Source organism: Convolutriloba macropyga, chromosome 1 (genome assembly GCF_964194025.1).
Source record: "Convolutriloba macropyga chromosome 1, txConMacr16.3, whole genome shotgun sequence".
Lineage (NCBI taxonomy): Eukaryota > Metazoa > Xenacoelomorpha > Acoela > Convolutidae > Convolutriloba > Convolutriloba macropyga.
Genome location: NC_134468.1, coordinates 69,939,914 through 69,961,604, shown reverse-complemented (window position 1 = coordinate 69,961,604; position 21,691 = coordinate 69,939,914). Strand labels below are relative to the sequence as shown.

Below are 21,691 nucleotides of genomic sequence, written 5' to 3'. Positions count from 1 at the left end.
TTTTGTTCGTATCTTAAAATGTGTTTTAGTAATTTGATAGTAGATCTACAACTCATAGCACCATAGGATATATACTGTGTGTCAAGCAAATTGTTTTTTTTTTTTGAAAAATTAAGAGTTCTTAGATCTTTCCCAGGTTCTTTGTAATAGTTTTAAGGTTATACAATTGAGCCTTCTAATTTAAGACCCTGATCTTTGGAATTAAAATGGCAATGGTTTATTGTTTTTTTTTTTAAAGCAATTAAAGGATTGAAATCAAGTAGAATCCAATTCCTCAGTTTCCAGAGATATGTGGTTTTCTTAAATTAAAATTAAAATTAAAAAGTTTGAAAAAATAAAACTAGAATATTTACCTTCAGATCTCTTGAATTTATTTTTACGAACGCATGCGCGTAAAACAAAAGTCGCTAAGTAGACGATATTTTTTTTATTGACTGAGCCGAAATGGCAGAAAAGAATACTTGACTTAGGAAAAGGAAGGCATTTAGAACTTTTCATAACAAATGGATAAATATACTGTTCCGCGAATTTTTAATTGTTCTCAAGCGACGTTTGTAGCAATTATTTTAGTGCCCTGGATTTTATTCGAATTTTCACTCAACCATTATATGTCTGACCCTATTGATTTTTCCTCTTCAAAACGGTATAAGCAGATAAACACCTGAGGTCATTCAGTTCTCTTAGAGCCTTACGCCTCACAACAAGTCTGTAAGTAAGCGATTCACCGATGCAGTTTAAGACAGAAATTCATGGCCGCGCAGCTAGCTACTGACGAAGCCACCTGCTCGGCAGTCGTTTGCAGTGCAAATCGCCCGACGTTATTCATTTATGTTATGTTTTTTGTTCTGCAAGCTAATCTCATTTTCATTTCGAAAGCTCGGGTATTTGCCAAAATATGTGCTCAGATTCTTGGCCCAGCTCCCTTCTGTTATCGGAAAAGAAGATCCTAGAGAAAGAGAAATTTAATTGGAGAATGTGGGTTTTTTAAAAGTTGCCTACTAAAATAAAATAAAGCAGTTGAGTAAGTTCAAAAATTTTTTCTTAAGAAGCAACTTGATAGAAATTGGAGTTGAGTTTCATAGTTTTTATCAAACTTATATCTGTCCATCCGCAATATGTCCCACTTCATTCAACGCACTGAATTTTACTGAATGCTAACTTTTTTAAGTTGTAATGAAATATAGTTCTTCAATTGATTTGTAAGAGTTATACACAATTATGTACGTAATAATTCTAATTGGCGGTAGAGTGTTGAGCGCCAAAAAATACTTGGTTGATCCGCCTTGCGACAAAATAATGCGTCTTTCAATTTGTATTGCTCCGTCTAACAAAAATTTGAGTATTACAAATTGCTCATATTCAAGAAAAATACTATAGCTGAGTTATCTAACTTCAAATAGTTCGACAGTTCTTATTTATCAGTTGAGTGTCATATTTGGGATCTAAGAAATCGTAACGTATTTCAAAGAATTACCCATGCATGACACTCTAATATGATTATTGTATGATTACCCGAGAGAATCATGTATTAACATAGTGTAGTTAAAAGGACCATATTAGTCTTCCTTTCTGCGTTATTTTTCTCCCAGTTTTTCGGGCAAAGTTTTTAGGTTCTCTGGCGTCAAGTTTTTATGAACACTAATGCGATAAAGAACGTTAATATAATAAGTATGTTTTTTTCAGGAAATTTAGTTCTGATTTTTGTAGTTATTTTTTGTGCACAATGTTAATCCTTCCAAAAAACAGATCCCTGACTTTGATTTGTTGGAGAACTTCTGATAGAATTTTTAATAACTTTTATGAGTTTCCAATATTAAATTTCCATTTATGAGTTTCCAAGGTAATTTTTACCTTGAGTGCTAAGTTAGTTTAAACCTTAACAACCAAAAAAGTTTAAAGTAGAAGACAAATTTAGGAGAGTGCAACTTTGACTAGAATGAAAAAGTTTGAAAAGCATCGATCAGGTGAAGCCTGGCCGACAAATTGGGCGCAAAATCTAAGGATTTCACCCTCAAGCTGGACACATGCGCTATAAAACTACAAAATAAAACAACTAAGAGATAACCTCACAAAAATAGGTTGGAAAAAATGATCTCAGGTAAAATGAGGTTAAGTTCAGTTAATCGACAAAAGCAGGTGGAAAAAACGTTAAATTCAATCAATCTGAGCACAACCAAAGCGGAACCTGGATATAACAAAGTTATCTCACAAGAAAGAAGTAAAGAAGGTGCGTCTGAGGCAACTGGCGTCAGTTGAATCTTAATTAACTTGATGAAAATATTAAACTGTGCTCATTTTAAAATTTTCGCAATTGATTTAAAATTTTTCGGGGACTTTTTTTAACTGGTAGTTTTGTCTTTATTTAGACTTTTTAAAATAAATTGTGCATAAATGGTTAGCTTTAATGTCCTGAAATTGATAAGATGGTGTGTGAAAACATCTTGTGCTCGAAAAATTGGAATGTTATAAAAAAAAGAACTTGTGCTAGAAAAATTGGTACATTTTGGCAATGCAAATACAGAATGTGTGTAAACATTTTGCTTTTGCGCAGATTCTGATACGCTCCGGCAGCCTAGCGATTAAGACCTAGGGCACCAAAAATGAGGGGCGGTGGTTCAAAACCCCCTAGGCCGAGTTTAGGTTGAACATAAAAAGTTCTCGCTCTTTTTCGACCCTCTGAAGTTTATCAGCAGATATATTAGAATGACGACCTTCTGGTTGTCCAATGAAAAATGAAATAGGAAGACTTGAATGTGTTTAGCTTGAAACTATTAGGGATTTGACCTTTGACAACGTTCAAACGAACATCGATGAACACGTTTGCTAGCAAAGCCACCGTATATAGCAAAACATTCGAACTTCGAATGTAATAAATTGCACTAATTTTAATTACACTCGAATCGGCAACAGCACATTTTGGTCCACCGACAGTGATTAGGAATTAGAATCGATTGCAGAGCATTTTCATGACCGCCGGAAGCCCGATCATAGCAATCATAGTGGTTTTGGTCTGCAATATCAGAAGTGATACTGCAACACATTCATTGCAAGTTCCAGAGGCCAGAATGAGATAGATATATGTGATTTTGACCCCCGAACAGCAACAATTGTTTTAGAGAAAAACTCGTTTCAGACGAAAATTTTGAAACATGTATTTGAGCGTTAAACTGATATCAGCCAAGTTAATGGAGAATTAGGAAATAACGGCTTTCAAAGAAAATTCGATAGTTTCTTTAGAACTTTTTTCAATTCTGTAGGTCCGATTTTGATTTGGTCAAATTGTTGAGCCACAATTTTTTTTGTTGCTTAAGGTAGTTGGAGTAATAGTATGATAAAAGTGTTTACTTAAAATAGAAATATGGTCAAGTTTCTGAAATTTCTTATACTTGTCGGTTTCTGAGAAAAAAATCTCAGAAAACAAGAAAGGTTCCCGGTTTGTCTTGGTAACGTTTGTTGTTCCGCAGGATTAAAATAGTCTATCAAAATACAGACAAAGTTGCAATAGCAGCACTGTTTTCGCCATTTCGGGACTAAGTTTGAATCCAATTGCTGTGAATAAAAAAAATGTTCAATAGCAGTTGGACGTTTTCCAGAACAAAAATGATATCATAGTTTGACACGACGCCATAACTAATTGTTGGATGTTTTCTGTTTGTGCCCTCCAGTACGTTATGCTCCCCAATTACAGAGCACGAGTCAATACATGGGAAATCGTTTTGTAAAAATATTGCGCATGCTTTTGGGGGGTGCAAATAATGTCCACCCATTAAAATGGGGGGGGGGGTTGGTACAATCGGAAAAGATCCTTATTGTCTAAAATCACACAGAACTAACAATTTACTTTAACTTTCAATACCGGATCTTGTTTTGGTTTTAAAACGTTATGGCGACCGCATCAAAGCAATTGCTATTTGTCCGCCTAACGGTGCTCCAAACATCTTTTGTTTTCTTAAGCACCTCAGTATAGTGAATGCTCATATTATACATGATTTGGTTTCGAAATCTAAGCAAAAGAGTACTACCAATTGCACCAAGAAGATTCTCTTTAATTGAAGTCACTTACGTTGACGGAATCAGAATTCATTTCGTCTTTTGCTCAAGAAAACGCGCCATAGTGAGCTCAATAGGCGACGCCGTGGAGCTAAAAGGAATAAGAAATTCCACGCTGAAGCCGCTGCGGCGTCGAGTTTTAACTGAGTTTCTTCAGTCTTTGTGGCCTCAGCTCAATTTAGAGGAACTAGGCATCTGTAAGAATCTCTCTTCCCGTCTTGGCTTGTTTTGGTTGCGTGTTTTCCGTGCCTATAAAAGCCCGTCACCGCGAGTCCGTTCATTGAGAGGTTATATCCGTTCCCTGTTCCCACGCGCGTTTCTGTCTCCGCCCGCCCGCACTTGAGTGAGCTGGTTTTTTCCCACTGTCACACGTTCCACGGTACGCCTACCATATCTCGTTTATCTCAACTAGGTCTCAGATACTTGCAAGTTTGGTGTCCTAGATTCTGACCACAGGGCTATAAGTCTAAAAACTATTTGAGACTGGGTCGTCCCTTGAGCACGCACTCGTCGCGCTCGCAGTACTCTTTCCGTTCCGGCGATAGCTTTTGCCCTGCTCGCTCCCTCTCTGCCTTCTATGTTGCGTTTACGCTACGTTATTTTGCTGTACATCTCAAGTTGCGCACACTTTTATTGATACCTTGTATTTAATTTTATCAAATTTTCAGTTTATCTTTCATTCTTTTTTTTCAGAACTAATCCCCTTCAGTTCCCGAGTAATTTCAAAACCCTTAGCAACTAAGGCTTCAAAATTGTTTGAGGCAAGATCAAACCATGAAAATGAGTTGCTTTAATTTCATGAGAGTATAAAAAAACGCGATGCCAGACAAAATAGACGAGATAACCCAAAGTGTTTAGTTACAAGAGCCAAAGATTTGATAGTGAGCAGCATCGCCCGAAGCGGTCAGTTGGTGGCGTTTGCGGCTAAAACACTTAAATCTGAAGAGTTTCAGCAAGAACTAGTAGATTGGTTAGACGTTGTACATCAGAAATCATAATGAAAACACAAAAACGCCGAAAAAATTTCGTCTCTTTTTTTGACAAGGCCAGTAAGTTTACTAAGTGGTCACGTAAGGATTCATCGATAAACAAAACATCAACGCCTCATTATAGAAAGATAGATGCAAGCACAGCTGAATCAACATCAGATTTATTTTCAGCAATGCTATCATGAAAATGAATTACTCGCAATTGCATAAGAAAACCAAACGCGTGTTATTTAAAAAATGGTGGTGATATAGCTCTTAGATAACTTCATCATAAGCAGTCACACAATAATTGTCCGAGAGTCAAGAGAAAACGACCAGGTTTCGATGAAAGATGCTGACAAGTAAGCAATTGGGCAAATTCAGTTAGGGCTCTGAGTCAATAGCTTGACCTTGGCAGTCCATTAGAACAAAATTCTTCTACACTTAAGGGAAGCCTACACTCAGAAACAGATAAAACAGTTCTCTCTTCTAAAAGTGAGGTAACACAAAACTTGTTAGCTGGCAATCAAGAAGCTGAAGACGTTGATGATATAAGGCAATCCCCAAAAAATTGCTTATTGAAGGACAAGAGGGCCAGGACAACGTTTCATCTGGTCATCGAATGCACAGCAGCTCACCCTTAATGCATTGTTCCTTAATTAAAGCGCCACAGAGAAGTTCTCTTTTGATCATTCTGAATTTGTTTCAAGGCACGTATGGATATCGTTTCCTGGGCCGGAGACCACCTTTTGTCATAATCGGTTCAGTCAACCTCGCAGCTCTCATAGTCTTCTAGGAATTAAGTTTTCAAGTATTTGGTAAATTAATGTTGCAGCTAAACAAGGTGGGCAAGGAACCAATGCGTCAAACAACTTAACACCCTTCTCTACGCCACCGCAACGGAATGTTTTATCATCTGTCGATAAGCAACTTAACATCATGTGTCATATAGTCAGCAGTTTTCTTAACGCCAACGCTAGCCTTTCAGGAGATCAAATTGTTTTCCTTCAGTACCGAATTTGAGTGGATTGACATTTACTAACGTAAACACGGTGACAGCTGATCGAGTTGTTGTTTCAAAAGCCGTTCAGAATCCAATAATAAATGTGAGCCCGAAAGTTGCAATATTAATCGGCACCGCAAGTGGTACAACCTACTAGCGTAAAGCTCTCACGTTTGCGTCGTTTGCTGGCCAAGGATCAGTACCTGCATTTTGTTTTGCCAAATGTAGAACAAATGTCATCATTACCATACTACTCATTCCAGGCTAATGCTTCCTTGAATTGTTTATGCACCCCATCCGGTAAATGGACAAGTCCCACTGGACAAGATATTCGGCCAATTTAAAAACCTTATTGATTCGCAAGCGCTGACCGACGATTTTAAGTTGAGGTGCCTGAAACATGTAACTAGAAAAGCCAAAGTGGAATGTGGTGGAGTGTTTTTGCGGGAAAAAATCAGTTTCTTTAAACCATTTTTTGGTAAAATCCGTTCACTACAATGTAGCAAGATGTTATATGTGTTGTAAATTTGTTTATTATGGGATTGGTTTATTGTTTAAAGGTATAAAGATGCAGTGAAAACGCTAGAGAAGAAATCGGGAAAGCCCCAAGCAACTGTCACTGCGCATCTCGACAAATTGGGAAATTACTCATCTATCAAAATGAACAAATCGGATCAGATTACTAAATTTTCTGTAACGGTGTCCAGAATCGTTGGCGTCTTCAGGTCTTTGTCCTATGATTTGGAGTTCCACAGTTCAACTCTCCTGAGCAAAGCTGTTCAGAATCGTCCACTGAACTTAAAGGAATTATGGTCCTTGCATACTGTGAAAAATGATTTGATTGGCCCTGAGATGTTAGATTTCAACGACTGGTTGAAAAGGGGAGCTCAGTGACATGATCGAATGAAATATACATCCTTCAAAAACAAACCAATAGGTGGTAATAATATTGTTTCAAGCAATAAAAACCAAAGTGCCTTCTAATGTCTGCCCCAATTCAAAGCCATCCAACTCTAAGAAATATTTTCAAAGTTCAATATCCGGTCATCCATCTTTCGTGCTTTGTAAGTCACAACATCCGTACTGGCAATGTCAGACCTGCAAAAAGAAGACTCCGAAGCATTGTGTTAAAATAGACGCGAGGAATATCAACTTTATTTTTTGTGCATGAAAATTTTAACGATTACTTCTGTACTTGTTCGAATCAACAAAGATGCACACGCGAAGACTGTTACAGCACATATACCATCTTGATACATGGTGCTGACTGGGTTTTTCCCGCAAGTAGTGAATAAAAACTGACAAATGCACTGCACCAATTTGAACTCAGCAAATTGTCAGTGATAGCTTTAGATAATGCGAGAGCTCGGGGACCAAGCAGCAGGTCAGGTCTGACATCAATTACTGATTCTTAGTTTCTCCTGCAATTCTCTGAGTTTGATCTTGCATGCCCGTCGAAGATGCTTGCAAGAGCACTTGTTCTCTGTGATATAGCATGAGTCACTCCTGAGTTTTATGCGACCTCGCTAAATGAGAAACTGAAACGCACAGCATTCACCTTGATGATAAACGGAATCAACTCACAATAAGCAGTCAGCAGTAAGACTGTTCCGTTGAAATTGCAACCAATTGGTGCTAAAGTTGTCTTCTTTTCGAAATGTTGCTTACGTAGAAGAAAACCTACGGGTTGGGACTGAAATTATTGACCTTGTTGCACTGCAGCAAATATACTCAGACTTCGTGATGATCAGTCAAAACGTGTAACACGCCAAACGCCCGCTTGAGTTTTTCCAAACTGACTAAAAATTATCACCCGTTGCCGTTAACCTTGCGTTAGGATGGTTACTAAAATGTGCGCTACCGTCTTCTTTCGGTCTAATCTTAACATGTTTTGAAGCAGTAGTTGAACACAATTCCGAGTCGGCGTCTCAAATCGATTCATTGTATGAGATGAAATCTTACGGAGCCATAAGGCAGCAGGATCAGCGTTCAAGATCCGGCGGCCGAACTCTTGAAATGCTCGAACATTCCACTGTACGCATTTTCTCCGCATTTGTCCAGCAAAAGTTTTTGGAGAAGAAACTAGCTAAAAAACTCGATTTACGCAAACAGCACGCCCAAACAAAACGTGATGGTTTTGCTAACAAGTACGTAAGTAAAGCGCAAAGTCCGTTGAGCTCGTAGGTATCAGCCCAGAATGTTATTTGCTGCACCATCAATTGTTATTTGCCGCACTAGAGAGAATGTTATTTGACGCACCATCAGTTTGTGTACCGTAATAAGCCAGGCAAGGTGCAAAGGATCCTTCTTGTTGCATCAAAATTTCAAGTCTCCTTGCATAAAGTTCTTCTAACTGGTCCAGATCTTCTGCAAAAGTTATTCCACACGTTAAGCCGCTTTCGTCAGCATCTAATTGCCGTATCTGCTGACATCGTGAGGCTCCTGCAATAGGTGCCTTTTCATCTGATCCGGAAATTTTGGGATTTAGTTTTGGTGGCAGGGCCCCTCAAAAACAAATGAAATTTATCAGTGCACTCGATACATCTTTGGTGCAAAAGATTCATTGACATGCGCCAATTGTTTTTTTACCGAGAACAGCATGACACTTTGAAAAAGAGTATCCATGTGCTGCAGAGCTAGTTTGACAAGTTCTACATGGATAACTACCCGGACTCAATGGAATCTCCTGATTACGAACTGAAGTGACCTGATGACATTACTTGGCAAGGGTGGTTTCAGATTCATTAATTTTATCAATAACGTGCCTGGTCTAATCGATGAGCTCGAATTTCAATCAACTGAGCCCGTTTCAAAGGTCAATGATGCATAAATGGGTAAATGACCTTCTCAAGTGTTGGTATTAAAGGGGAATCAAAGCAAATACACCCAGTAGTGATCCATGGCACATCTTGTGATAACTCTAAAGCAGTGACCCGATGGTTAATTCTGAGTTTAGTTGCAAAGTTCTTCAATCTGATTAGCTTGATCACTCCTTTATCGTCTCAGCTCGTTAAGGATGCCTGGTGGTTAAATGGTCAGGGTTTGTATGAGAAAATCCCTTTTGAGATGGTTCTGGTGCTTGGAGTTCTGGGCTACCGGTAGGCTTTCATTACCATCAATCGCTGCTAATTTTTGGGTTCTTTCAAACAGCTCGAATATCACGTAATTAACAACAGTTCATAGAAGTTTTTCAGTGCAGTCACGTTTTTGCGACTCCTCTTGAAAACTTCAACCACAGATAAACGCAACGAGCTTGTTTTCGCGGATGGGAAAACGTGTTGCCCCAATAAAAACACTCAACGAACCGAAGCTTGAACTTTGGGCAGCTCGGTTTGCAGCTTACTGTATTCGTTCAAAGTTGTTCATGCGAACTGATAGTACTACTACTGTCCATCGTTGTTGAAACTCATTTGGTAAACAATTCATATTCTCCGAGACTAGAGTCTCCAGAATACTGGAAGGATCAAGCATTGATCAATGGCACCACGTAGTTTCGCTTAACAATCGCGCTGATGCAGGTACCTGAGTTCTGTCTCCTGAAGCGCAGCAAAAAACAGTTGACTTTGTCCTCCAGACCCTCTTTGGACATCGAATTTCCTGTCGTTTCAAACAAACACGAACTTATTGACAAAAATCAAATTGAAGAATCATTCAACTGAAGTACTCTCTTCTGAGAAAATTGCCACTATAGTGACTGAACTTACAAAAAATTGAATTAGCATTCCGTTCTATGGTTTTAGTTCGTATCCTAAAAAAACTGATGGTTGCCTTTTAAATGAGTTTACTTCCTCTTCAATTAGCATTCCAGTCCTGTGGTAAGAACAAAGTTGATCCAGAAGAAATGAACGCTGCAGAAGAGAAACTGCAGCTCATGATGCAGCGCGAATACTTTCACCTAGATAAACAGCAACTAGCTCAAGAAAACAAACCAGTAAGAGAAGTCGTATTGCCGTTTACTTGCCATACATTGGACGACCCGATCGCCTTGTACACTCCGCTGATGAAATTAGGTGTGTAAATGAACGACTTCATTGACATGCGCAAATTGTTTTTTTACCGAGAACAGCATGACACTTTGAAAAAGAGTATCCATGTGCTGCAGAGCTAGTTTGACAAGTTCTACATGGATAACTACCCGGACTCAATGGAATCTCCTGATTACGAACTGAAGTGACCTGATGACATTACTTGGCAAGGGTGGTTTCAGATTCATTAATTTTATCAATAACGTGCCTGGTCTAATCGATGAGCTCGAATTTCAATCAACTGAGCCCGTTTCAAAGGTCAATGATGCATAAATGGGTAAATGACCTTCTCAAGTGTTGGTATTAAAGGGGAATCAAAGCAAATACACCCAGTAGTGATCCATGGCACATCTTGTGATAACTCTAAAGCAGTGACCCGATGGTTAATTCTGAGTTTAGTTGCAAAGTTCTTCAATCTGATTAGCTTGATCACTCCTTTATCGTCTCAGCTCTTTAAGGATGCCTGGTGGTTAAATGGTCAGGGTTTGTATGAGAAAATCCCTTTTGAGATGGTTCTGGTGCTTGGAGTTCTGGGCTACCGGTAGGCTTTCATTACCATCAATCGCTGCTAATTTTTGGGTTCTTTCAAACAGCTCGAATATCACGTAATTAACAACAGTTCATAGAAGTTTTTCAGCGCAGTCACGTTTTTGCGACTCCTCTTGAAAACTTCAACCACAGATAAATGCAACGAGCTTGTTTTCGCGGATGGGAAAACGTGTTGCCCCAATAAAAACACTCAACGAACCGAAGCTTGAACTTTGGGCAGCTCGGTTTGCAGCTTACTGTATTCGTTCAAAGTTGTTCATGCGAACTGATAGTACTACTACTGTCCATCGTTGTTGAAACTCATTTGGTAAACAATTCATATTCTCCGAGACTAGAGTCTCCAGAATACTGGAAGGATCAAGCATTGATCAATGGCACCACGTAGTTTCGCTTAACAATCGCGCTGATGCAGGTACCTGAGTTCTGTCTCCTGAAGCGCAGCAAAAAACAGTTGACTTTGTCCTCCAGACCCTCTTTGGACATCGAATTTCCTGTCGTTTCAAACAAACACGAACTTATTTACAAAAATCAAATTGAAGAATCATTCAACTGAAGTACTCTCTTCTGAGAAAATTGCCACTATAGTGACTGAACTTACAAAAAATTGAATTAGCATTCCGTTCTATGGTTTTAGTTCGTATCCTAAAAAAACTGATGGTTGCCTTTTAAATGAGTTTACTTCCTCTTCAATTAGCATTCCAGTCCTGTGGTAAGAACAAAGTTGATCCAGAAGAAATGAACGCTGCAGAAGAGAAACTGCAGCTCATGATGCAGCGCGAATACTTTCACCTAGATAAACAGCAACTAGCTCAAGAAAACAAACAAGTAAGAGAAGTCGTATTGCCGTTTACTTGCCATACATTGGACGACCCGATCGCCTTGTACACTCCGCTGATGAAATTAGGTTTGTAAATGAACGACTTCAACTTTGAACATCCCATAAAACTTGATGGACGTCATCCGCTTTTGGTACTGTTTGTGAGCCCTATACTACGTATAAAGCATCATCATAAACGTCTCGAATATCTGCGTTCTCTCAAGCAGCAAAATTTTGCAGTTCTGAAACTCCTTTTAACAATCCGTTTTTTCGCTTTATTTGAATACTTTGCCCAAAAAGAAGTGCAAAGCCCGTTAAACCAGTGATTGTGGACCTTCCATCTGAAAAACTTGGATTCCGGAATCCGTTATTTAAAAACTTGGGCTCGATGACTGCGGGCCGTTTTACGTTACGAAATGCAACTCATCTGAGAGAGGATTGGGATTGTTGTTCACCTGACTTGCGAACATTAGCTTACATGTTAAGATGGATGCAAGCATATCACTGTAATCGATGGATGGAAGCTCCTGCGTGATAAATAATGAGCGATTCATTGCACGTCGTTGAATGCTCTCAGTGATCTAGTCTGACAATGGCACCAAATTTGTCGCTCCTGAAAACGAAAAGTTGGCATATCTTCTCAACTGGAATGCAAAATTATTAGCTGAGAAGCTCGCACACGAAGAAATAAATTGTATAATAACGTGCCTGAGGAGCCGCTTCATGGAGTCTTTCGGGAAAAATTACCGCGCTGTTTCATGGAAATGTTCTATGCTCTACATGACAACCGTTTATTTACGGATGAAATACGTCACACATTCTTCTGTTTCGGCGAGCGGACTTTGAACAACCGTCCGCTGACGCACGATGTAAACGAATTTTATGCCCTAACGGCAAATCATCCTGGGGATAGCAGTTCTTGTTCAAAGTCGCTCGCTCCGATCGATGACTGCACCAATGCTAAGAGGCACACTGGAGTGCATATTTACTCGGATGGGAATTAAGAGCATTGTTTAAACGAATACGTCCCCACGTTTAAGTACCGCTACAAATGATCAGCGCAACACATCGAAGCGGCGAAAGCTGGCGACTTAGTTTAGATGGTTGATCAGCAGAGCCCTAGGTGACACTGTGCTCTCGCTGGAGTGTGAGGCATCCATTTCGGTATCGACACCAGAGAGAGAGAGAGGTCCACTGAAATCCAAACGCCGACTGAAGCCTTATTTCGCCCCGTTACATACTTAATGCCTGTCCTTGAATCAACATTGTTGCGGCCAGAGGATGTTGCCAATGCAAATACAGAATGCGTTTAGACATATTGTGAGTTAGCACAAATTGTTCTAAGCATCAATTGCCTAGCCTTTAAGGCCAAGGGCTGCGAACCTAAAGTTTGCTAGTTCGAGCCCGTCCTAGGCCGATTTTTTGCAAAAAATGAAACCTAAATTTGTTTAGGTTAACCATATAAGTTTCCCACTCTTTTTCAACCTCCAGAAGTATATCAACGAAAACGTTTGAAGAAAGACCTTCTGACTGTCTAAGACAGTAATAAACTGATGTTTTCTCTTGTTTTAGAGTTTTATTTGTTATAATAGTTTTTTTGTCGTCTTCTACGTTTTGAAATTTTGACTCTATACCGATATAAATCTTGAAAAAGCGTCGCTTAGATTTTGCGTATAAAAAGTTTTAAAATTGAGCGTTAAATGTTAAATACTTTTTTTCAAGAATTACACTGAAGAGAAAATGAAGAAGAAAGTCTCAAAGATTAAGTTTTATACAACAAACCAATCATTTTTGACCAGATAAGCATAAGCAAAATGTTGAATAAATTTGACAACCTGCTTAAAAAATTTTGGAATAATTAGTAATCTTTTAATATCAACTGGTTAACTCAGTGAAGTTCACGCCCGAGTTTCAGAGAAACCATTGTCACAATTTAAATAATGATTTTCTGTTCCAGTACCAACATTTTTATAGTTAATTGAGTGGAAGTGGAAATTTTTTGGTGGTGGAGTCTTGGCGTAACTGAGTTAGATGATCCAGTAGTTGGGACGTCTCTCAAATTAGAAGAAAAGACATTGAATTTTCTACCCTGGTTGAGGTCCCAGACCAAAGCCCGATATGTCCGGACAGCTCCAGACAGAAAGTCTGTATGTCCAGACCGTCGTGCACAAAAAATGCCTATGTGGAGACCCTTCCAGACGGAAAGTTGCTATGTCCAGAGAATTTTGCGTTCAAAACTTTTAGTGCGGTCATATGTTTTCATGTCCAGACCATCTCAGACCAATAGCGGTCATGTCCAGACTTTTGTTTGTTGTTGTTCAGACCATCGTTCGCTCCAAGTCCAATTCGCGCGTTGCAACACCAAAGTTTAATGCGTTCATGTCCAGACAATTGTGCGTTCACGTCCAGACTTTCGTGCTTTCACCAGACTGAGGAAAAATGACATCCTAAGGTGCAGTGCTATTCCTCGAAGATGAAGGAGGAAGAGGATTATCAAAAATTGTTTACATCGGGTCAATTTGTTTTTCAAAATCAACCTACTTCAACCTAATTATTTGTTGGTATAGTCTGTCTTGAAAAAACCTTTGAAAAACAAAAATTTGCAAATTTTTCTTAATTATAGTATACATTAAGTAGGTTTTTATATTGGACCAAATAGTTGTCCAAATTGAACCAATTTAGGTATCAAGTATCCCCAGTTTAAACTTAGTCTAAAATCAATTAGAATTTTTGCAACAGCTTGCGTATAAAAAAATTTAGTTTTTATACGAAATTTTGCGATTTATTTGAATAAGGAATTTTAAAATATTGCAAAGAACAGATAAACAGACCATTAGCATAGGTTTTTCACGTTTTTGTGTTCTATGATTTTTTGGTTTTCTGTGGTTCGAATTAAAGATCACAAAAAATTACATTACGCGGCCAATGTCTGAAAAGGCAAGTTTCAACAAATTTTAGGTTTTCTGAAAAGGAATCTGACAAATTGTTGCCATATTTCACATTTGGTGTACCATTTTCAACAAGGGAATATAGTTACTTCATTTGTCGAAATAGTTAACTTATCTTTATGGTAAATGGCAAAACATCCTATTGTCTCCTTAATCTATTATTTGTTTCTAGAGGAACATTTCTCAAATTAATGACCTATTAGGCTTTTTTTTGTTTCGGTAATTGGATACTGTAACCATGGGGAAGAGGTGATGTAGAAAGGAGTAACTTATAGTGTGGAAACTATTGAATTATGGCTTGAAGCTTAGTTATGAAGTGCGGTCCGAAAGTTTTTCCGGTAGCTTCAAAAATTGCAGTGTGAAAAAATATTATAAATATATCCATTTTGAAGGAATACTGTACTAAATTTGTTTACTGTAACCAGTTGTCACACACACGATTGTAACTTTAATATTACGAGTGAAAATTTGGTTTTTGGCCCTAAATAAAACAATTTGGTGGCTTTTTCGAAAACTTCTTCTTTGAAAAATTTCGGTGTCTTCGTCGCACTTTTTAGTCAGGCCAGGAGAAATTTAGTTCATAATTATTTCTTGCCATTCTGTGTGATCTAGTAGGGTCAAGTTTTACGAATACATGATTACCACAATTTTTGTTTGGCCTTTTAGTGAAGAAGGTTGCAAATTTTGATTATGTGATCTGTTTCATTTAACATTTGAGAATGAATCATTTTAGTCCTCAGAGTTTGTAAGACAAAAGTTTCCGAGCCATAGGCAGCCACTATCTTGGACTAGTTGTTCTTCTGTTTTATAGGATCAGTGTCATCAGAAAATTGCATCTAAAGAACCAAGAAGGCCTTCAGGAAGCAAAAATTATCAATTTTTTACCATTTCTTGAAAAAAAAAAATAGAATGGACAGTTTTTATGCCAAAAATTTGTTTTCAATAGATTTTTGAGAAAAAATTAGAAACTCAGTTACTGGGTTGGAGATCTTTGTTAAGTTCGATTGCTTGCCTGTTGACGAGGAAACTAGAAGTCGAAACTTTTGGGACTCTCACGCTGTTGTTTGATTGCCGACAAAGTGTTAGCCACTCAGATTTGCACGAGAAAAATTGGAAAGAAATAGGCTCTTCATTGAGTTCTTATTGAAAAACGATAGATTTGATAGAAAACTTTTTGCGACGCAAAAAAAGACACACAATGAAGTCTCAAAACACAATATACACTTGAAACGGTTCTTCGCCCAACAGATATGCCAGACTGTAAAATTTCTATAAAATTCCATATCTTCCGCAAAAGGAGGTGTTTTGATCTTTTTCTAATTTAATGTCCTCAGTGACAGGCAGAGTACAAAAACTATTTTCCGGAATATGATTTTCTTGAGAAGGATTTTTCATGTAGGAAACTTTTAAGTGTTTATTTTAATTCTCATTGTAAATTCGGTGTTTTTATAGAAGGGACAGTATTTATATGCAGATTTTTTTCTGAGCACTTTTTTATCAGAATGATTAATGACGATAAATGTTTTTGCCGCAGTATGATTTTAGAATGTAGGTCAGAGAAGTTGAGAATATCTAGGTGGTCGTGTTTTTTGCTCTTATCACTGTAAATTCTGACTCGAACATAATACTTGACAAAAAAATTCAGAATAAAAGTTACGGTGAAAAAACTGTGAGCTCACTCTGCGGAGGCACTAACAAGCATCGGGAAACTCTAGCTTAGACCTTTGGCCGAAGAACAACGATTATAATTGCACAACTGAAGAGGATCTATACTTTTTCCGCAATCAAATCGAATTATTCCCAGTCTCTTTTCAGATACGCAAGATTTGCAGATTTGCAGTTATATTCAACTATCACAACTAAATTCAACTTCAGTGCCATTAGGTAACAGTATTCAAAGATTCCTTGACAACTACTCCTATGCTATGTAAAGAGTTGGGCAAGATAAACAATGCGTAATTTTTCAAGTAAATCTTTATATTCATCAAATTGAACCAATTTGGGTATCAAGTATCCCCAGTTTAACCCGAGTCTAAAATCAATTAGAATTTTTCCAACAGCTTGCGTATAAAAAAAATTAGTTTTTATACGAAATTTTGCAATTTATTTGAATAAGGAATTTTAAAATATTGCAAAGAACAGATAAACAGACCATTAGCATAGGTTTTTCACGTTTTTGTGTTCTATGATTTTTTTGGTTTTCTGTGGTTCGAATTAAAGATCACAAAAAATTACATTACGCGGCCAATGTCTGAAAAGGCAAGTTTCAACAAATTTTAGGTTTTCTGAAAAGGAATCTGACAAATTGTTACCATATTTCACATTTGGTATACCATTTTCAGCAATGGAAAATAGTTACGCTATATGTCGAAATAATTAACTTATATCTTTGTGGTTAATGGCAAAACATCCTATTTTCTCCTTAATCCATTATTTGTTTCTAGAAGACCATTTCTCAACCTAATCACCTATTAGGCTTTTTTCTTTTCGGTAATTGGATACTGTAACCATGGGGAAGAGGCGATGTAGAAAGGAGTTCCTTATAGTGTGGAAACTATTGACTTGGCTGGGAGCTTAGTTACGAATTACTGTCTGAAATTTTTTCCGCTAGCTTCAAAAATACGCAGTGTGAAAACTTTGAAGGAATTTTGAACTTAGTTTGTTCACTGTATCTGGTTTTCACACACACACGATTATAACTTTAATATTACGAGTGAAAGTTTGGGCTTTGGCCATAAATAATTCTAACATTTTGGTGTCTTTATCGAAAATTTGTTCTTCAAAAAATTTTGGTGTATTCGTTGCAATTTTTAGTCAGGCAAGCGAAATTTAGCACATAATTACTTCTTGCCATTCTGTGTGATCCAGTAGGGTCAAATTTTACGATTACATGATTACCACATTTTTTGTTCGGCCTTTTAGTGAAGAAGAAAGCAATTTTTGATTATGTGATCTGTTTCATTCAACATTTGAGAAAGAATGTTAGTCCTCAGAGTAGGTACATAACCAAAAGTTTGAACGATTTTGTAAGACAAAAGTTTCCGACTCATAGGCAGCGATTAACTTGGACTAGATGTTTTTCTGTTTAACAAGATCAGTGTCATCAGAAAACTGCATCTAAAGAATCAAGAAGGCCTTCAGTTAGAAAAACTATCAATTTTCTACCATTTCTTGAAAAAAAAAGAAGGGACAGTTTTTATGCCAAAAATTTGTTTTCAATAGACTTTTGAGAAAAAATTAGAAACTCAGTTACTGGGTTGGAGATCTTTGTCAAGTTCGACTGCTTGCCTGTTGACGAGGAAACTAGAAGTCGGAACTTTTGGGACTCACACGCTGTTGTTTGATTGCCGACAAAGTGTTAGCCACTCAGATTTGCACGAGAACAATTGGAAGGAAATAGGCTCTTCATTGCGTTCTAATTGAAAAACAATAGATTCGATAGAAAACTTTTTGCGACGCAAAAAAAGACTCACACTGAAGCCTCAAAACACAATATGCACTTGAAACGGTTCTTCGCCCAACAATTATGCCAGACTGTAAAATTTCTATAAAAATTCCATATTTTCCGCAAAAGGAGGGTTTTTGATCTTTTTCTAATTTAATGTCCTCAGTGACAGGCAGAGTACAAAAACTATTTTCCGGAATATGATTTTCTTGAGAAAGATTTTTCATGTAGGAAACTTTTAATTGTTTATTTTAATTCTCATCGTAAATTCGGTGTTTTTATAGAAGGGACAGTATTTATATGCTGATTTTTTTCTGAGCACTTTTTTTCAGAATGATTAAAGACGATAAATGTTTTTGCCGCAGTATGATTTTAGAATGTAGGTCAGAAAAGTTGAGAAAAGCTAGGTTGTCGTGTTTTTTTGCTCTTATCACTTTAAATTCTGACTCGAACATAATACTTGACAAAAAAATTCAGAAAAAAAGTTACGGTGAAAAAACTGTGAGCTCACTCTGCGGAGGTACTAACAAGCATTGGGAAACTCTAGCTTTGAACTTTGGCCGAACAACAACGAATATAAATGCACAACTGAAGAGGATCTATACTTTTTCCGCAATCAAATCGAATTATTCCCAGTCTCTATTCAGATACGCAAGATTTGCAGATTTGCAGTTATATTCAACTATCACAACTAAATTCAACTTCAGTGCCATTAGGTAACAGTATTCAAAGATGCCCTGCCAACTACTCCTATGCTATGTAAAGAGTTGGGCAAGATAAACAATGCGTAATTTTTCAAGTAAATCTTTATATTCATCAAATTGAACCAAATTGGGTATCAAGTATCCCCAGTTTAACCTGAGTCTAAAATCAATTAAAATTTTTCCAACAGCTTGCGTATAAAAAAAATTAGTTTTATACAAAATTTTGCCATTTATTCGAATAAGGAATTTTAAAAAATTGCAAAGAACAGATAAACAGACCATTAGCATAGGTTTTTCACGTTTTTGTGTTCTATGATTTTTTGATTTTCTTTGGTTCGAAATAAAGGTCACAAAAAATTACATTACGCGGCAATGTCCGAAAAGGCAAGTTTCAACAAATTTTCGTTTTCTGAAAAGGAATCTGACAAATTGTTACCATATTTCACATTTGGTATACCATTTTCAGCAATGAAAAATAGTTACGCTATATGTCGAAATAATTAACTTATATCTTTGTGGTTAATGGCAAAACATCCTATTTTCTCCTTAATACTTTATTTGTTTCTAGAAGACCATTTCTCAACCTAATCACCTATTAGGCTTTTTTCTTTTCGGTAATTGGATACTGTAACCATGGGGAAGAGGCGATGTAGAAAGGAGTTCCTTATAGTGTGGAAACTATTGACTTGGCTGGGAGCTTAGTTACGAATTACTGTCGGAAATTTTTTCCGCTAGCTTCAAAAATACGCAGTGTGAAAACTTTGAAGGAATTTTGAACTTAGTTTGTTCACTGTATCTGGTTTTCACACACACACGATTATAACTTTAATATTACGAGTGAAAGTTTGGGCTTTGGCCATAAATAATTCTAACATTTTGGTGTCTTTATCGAAAATTTGTTTTTCAAAAAATTTTGGTGTCTTCGTTGCAATTTTTAGTCAGGCAAGCGAAATTTAGCACATAATTATTTCCTGCCATTCTGTGTGATCCAGTAGGGTCAAATTTTACAATTACATGATTACCACATTTTTTGTTCGGCCTTTTAGTGAAGAAGAAAGCAATTTTTGATTATGTGATCTGTTTCATTCAACATTTGAGAAAGAATGTTAGTCCTCAGAGTAGGTACATAACCAAAAGTTTGAACGATTTTGTAGGACAAAAGTTTCCGACTCATAGGCAGCGATTAACTTGGACTAGATGTTTTTCTGTTTAACAAGATCAGTGTCATCAGAAAACTGCATCTAAAGAATCAAGAAGGCCTTCAGTTAGAAAAACTATCAATTTTCTACCATTTCTTGAAAAAAATAGAAGGGACAGTTTTTATGCCAAAAATTTGTTTTGAATAGACTTTTGAGAAAAAATTAGAAACTCAGTTACTGGGTTGGAGATCTTTGTCAAGTTCGACTGCTTGCCTGTTGACGAGGAAACTAGAAGTCGGAACTTTTGGGATTCACACGCTGTTGTTTGATTGCCGACAAAGTGTTAGCCACTCAGATTTGCACGAGAAAAATTGGAAGGAAATAGGCTCTTCATTGCGTTCTTATTGAAAAACAGTAGATTCGATAGAAAACTTTTTGCGACGCAAAAAAAGAGGCACAATGAAGCCTCAAAACACAATATGCACTTGAAACGGTTCTTCGCCCAACAATTATGCCAGACTGTAAAATTTCTATAAAAATTCCATATTTTCCGCAAAAGGAGGGTTTTTGATCTTTTTCTAATTTTATGTCCTCAGTGACAGGCAGAGTACAAAAACTATTTTCCGGAATATGATTTTCTTGAGAAAGATTTTTCATGTAGGAAACTTTTAATTGTTTATTTTAATTCTCATTGTAAATTCGGTGTTTTTATAGAAGGGACAGTATTTATATGCTGATTTTTTTCTGAGCACTTTTTTTCAGAATGATTAAAGACGATAAATGTTTTTGCCGCAAGATGATTTTAGAATGTAGGTCAGAGAAGTTGAGAAAAGCTAGGTTGTCGTGTTTTTTTTTTGCTCTTATCACTTTAATTTCTGACTCGAACATAATACTTGACAAAAAAATTCAGAAAAAAAGTTACGGTGAAAAAACTGTGAGCTCACTCTGCGGAGGTACTAACAAGCATTGGGAAACTCTAGCTTTGACCTTTGGCCGAACAACAACGATTATAAATGCACAACTGAAGAGGATCTATACTTTTTCCGCAATCAAATCGAATTATTCCCAGTCTCTATTCAGATACGCAAGATTTGCAGATTTGCAGTTATATTCAACTATCACAACTAAATTAAACTTCAGTGCCATTAGGTAACAGTATTCAAAGATGCCTTGCCAACTACTCCTATGCTATGTAAAGAGTTGGGCAAGATAAACAATGCGTAATTTTTCAAGTAAATCTTTATATTCATCAAATTGAACCAAATTGGGTATCAAGTATCCCCAGTTTAATCTGAGTCTAAAATCAATTAAAATTTTTCCAACAGCTTGCGTATAAAAAATTTAGTTTTATACAAAATTTTGCGATTTATTCGAATAAGGAATTTTAAAAAATTGCAAAGAACAGATAAACAGACCATTAGCATAGGTTTTTCACGTTTTTGTGTTCTATGATTTTTTGATTTTCTTTGGTTCGAAATAAAGGTCACAAAAAATTACATTACGCGGCAATGTCCGAAAAGGCAAGTTTCAACAAATTTTCGTTTTCTGAAAAGGAATCTGACAAATTGTTACCATATTTCACATTTGGTATACCATTTTCAGCAATGAAAAATAGTTACGCTATATGTCGAAATATTTAACTTATATCTTTGTGGTTAATGGCAAAACATCCTATTTTCTCCTTAATCCATTATTTGTTTCTAGAAGACCATTTCTCAACCTAATCACCTATTAGGCTTTTTTTCTTTTCGGTAATTGGATACTGTAACCATGGGGAAGAGGCGATGTAGAAAGGAGTTCCTTATAGTGTGGAAACTATTGACTTGGCTGGGAGTTTAGTTACGAATTACTGTCGGAAATTTTTTCCGCTAGCTTCAAAAATACGCAGTGTGAAAACTTTGAAGGAATTTTGAACTTAGTTTGTTCACTGTATCTGGTTTTCACACACACACGATTATAACTTTAATATTACGAGTGAAAGTTTGGGCTTTGGCCATAAATAATTCAACATTTTGGTGTCTTTATCGAAAATTTGTTCTTCAA

At 36.9% G+C, this 21,691-nt stretch overlaps 1 protein-coding gene across 1 annotated transcript in view; it reads right to left on the bottom strand.

The window, feature by feature from the left end:
• Window positions 1–21,691, bottom strand: part of LOC142342048 (GTP-binding protein 4-like) — a 323,401-nt gene that overhangs the window by 189,001 nt on the left and 112,709 nt on the right. The window lies entirely within an intron of this gene.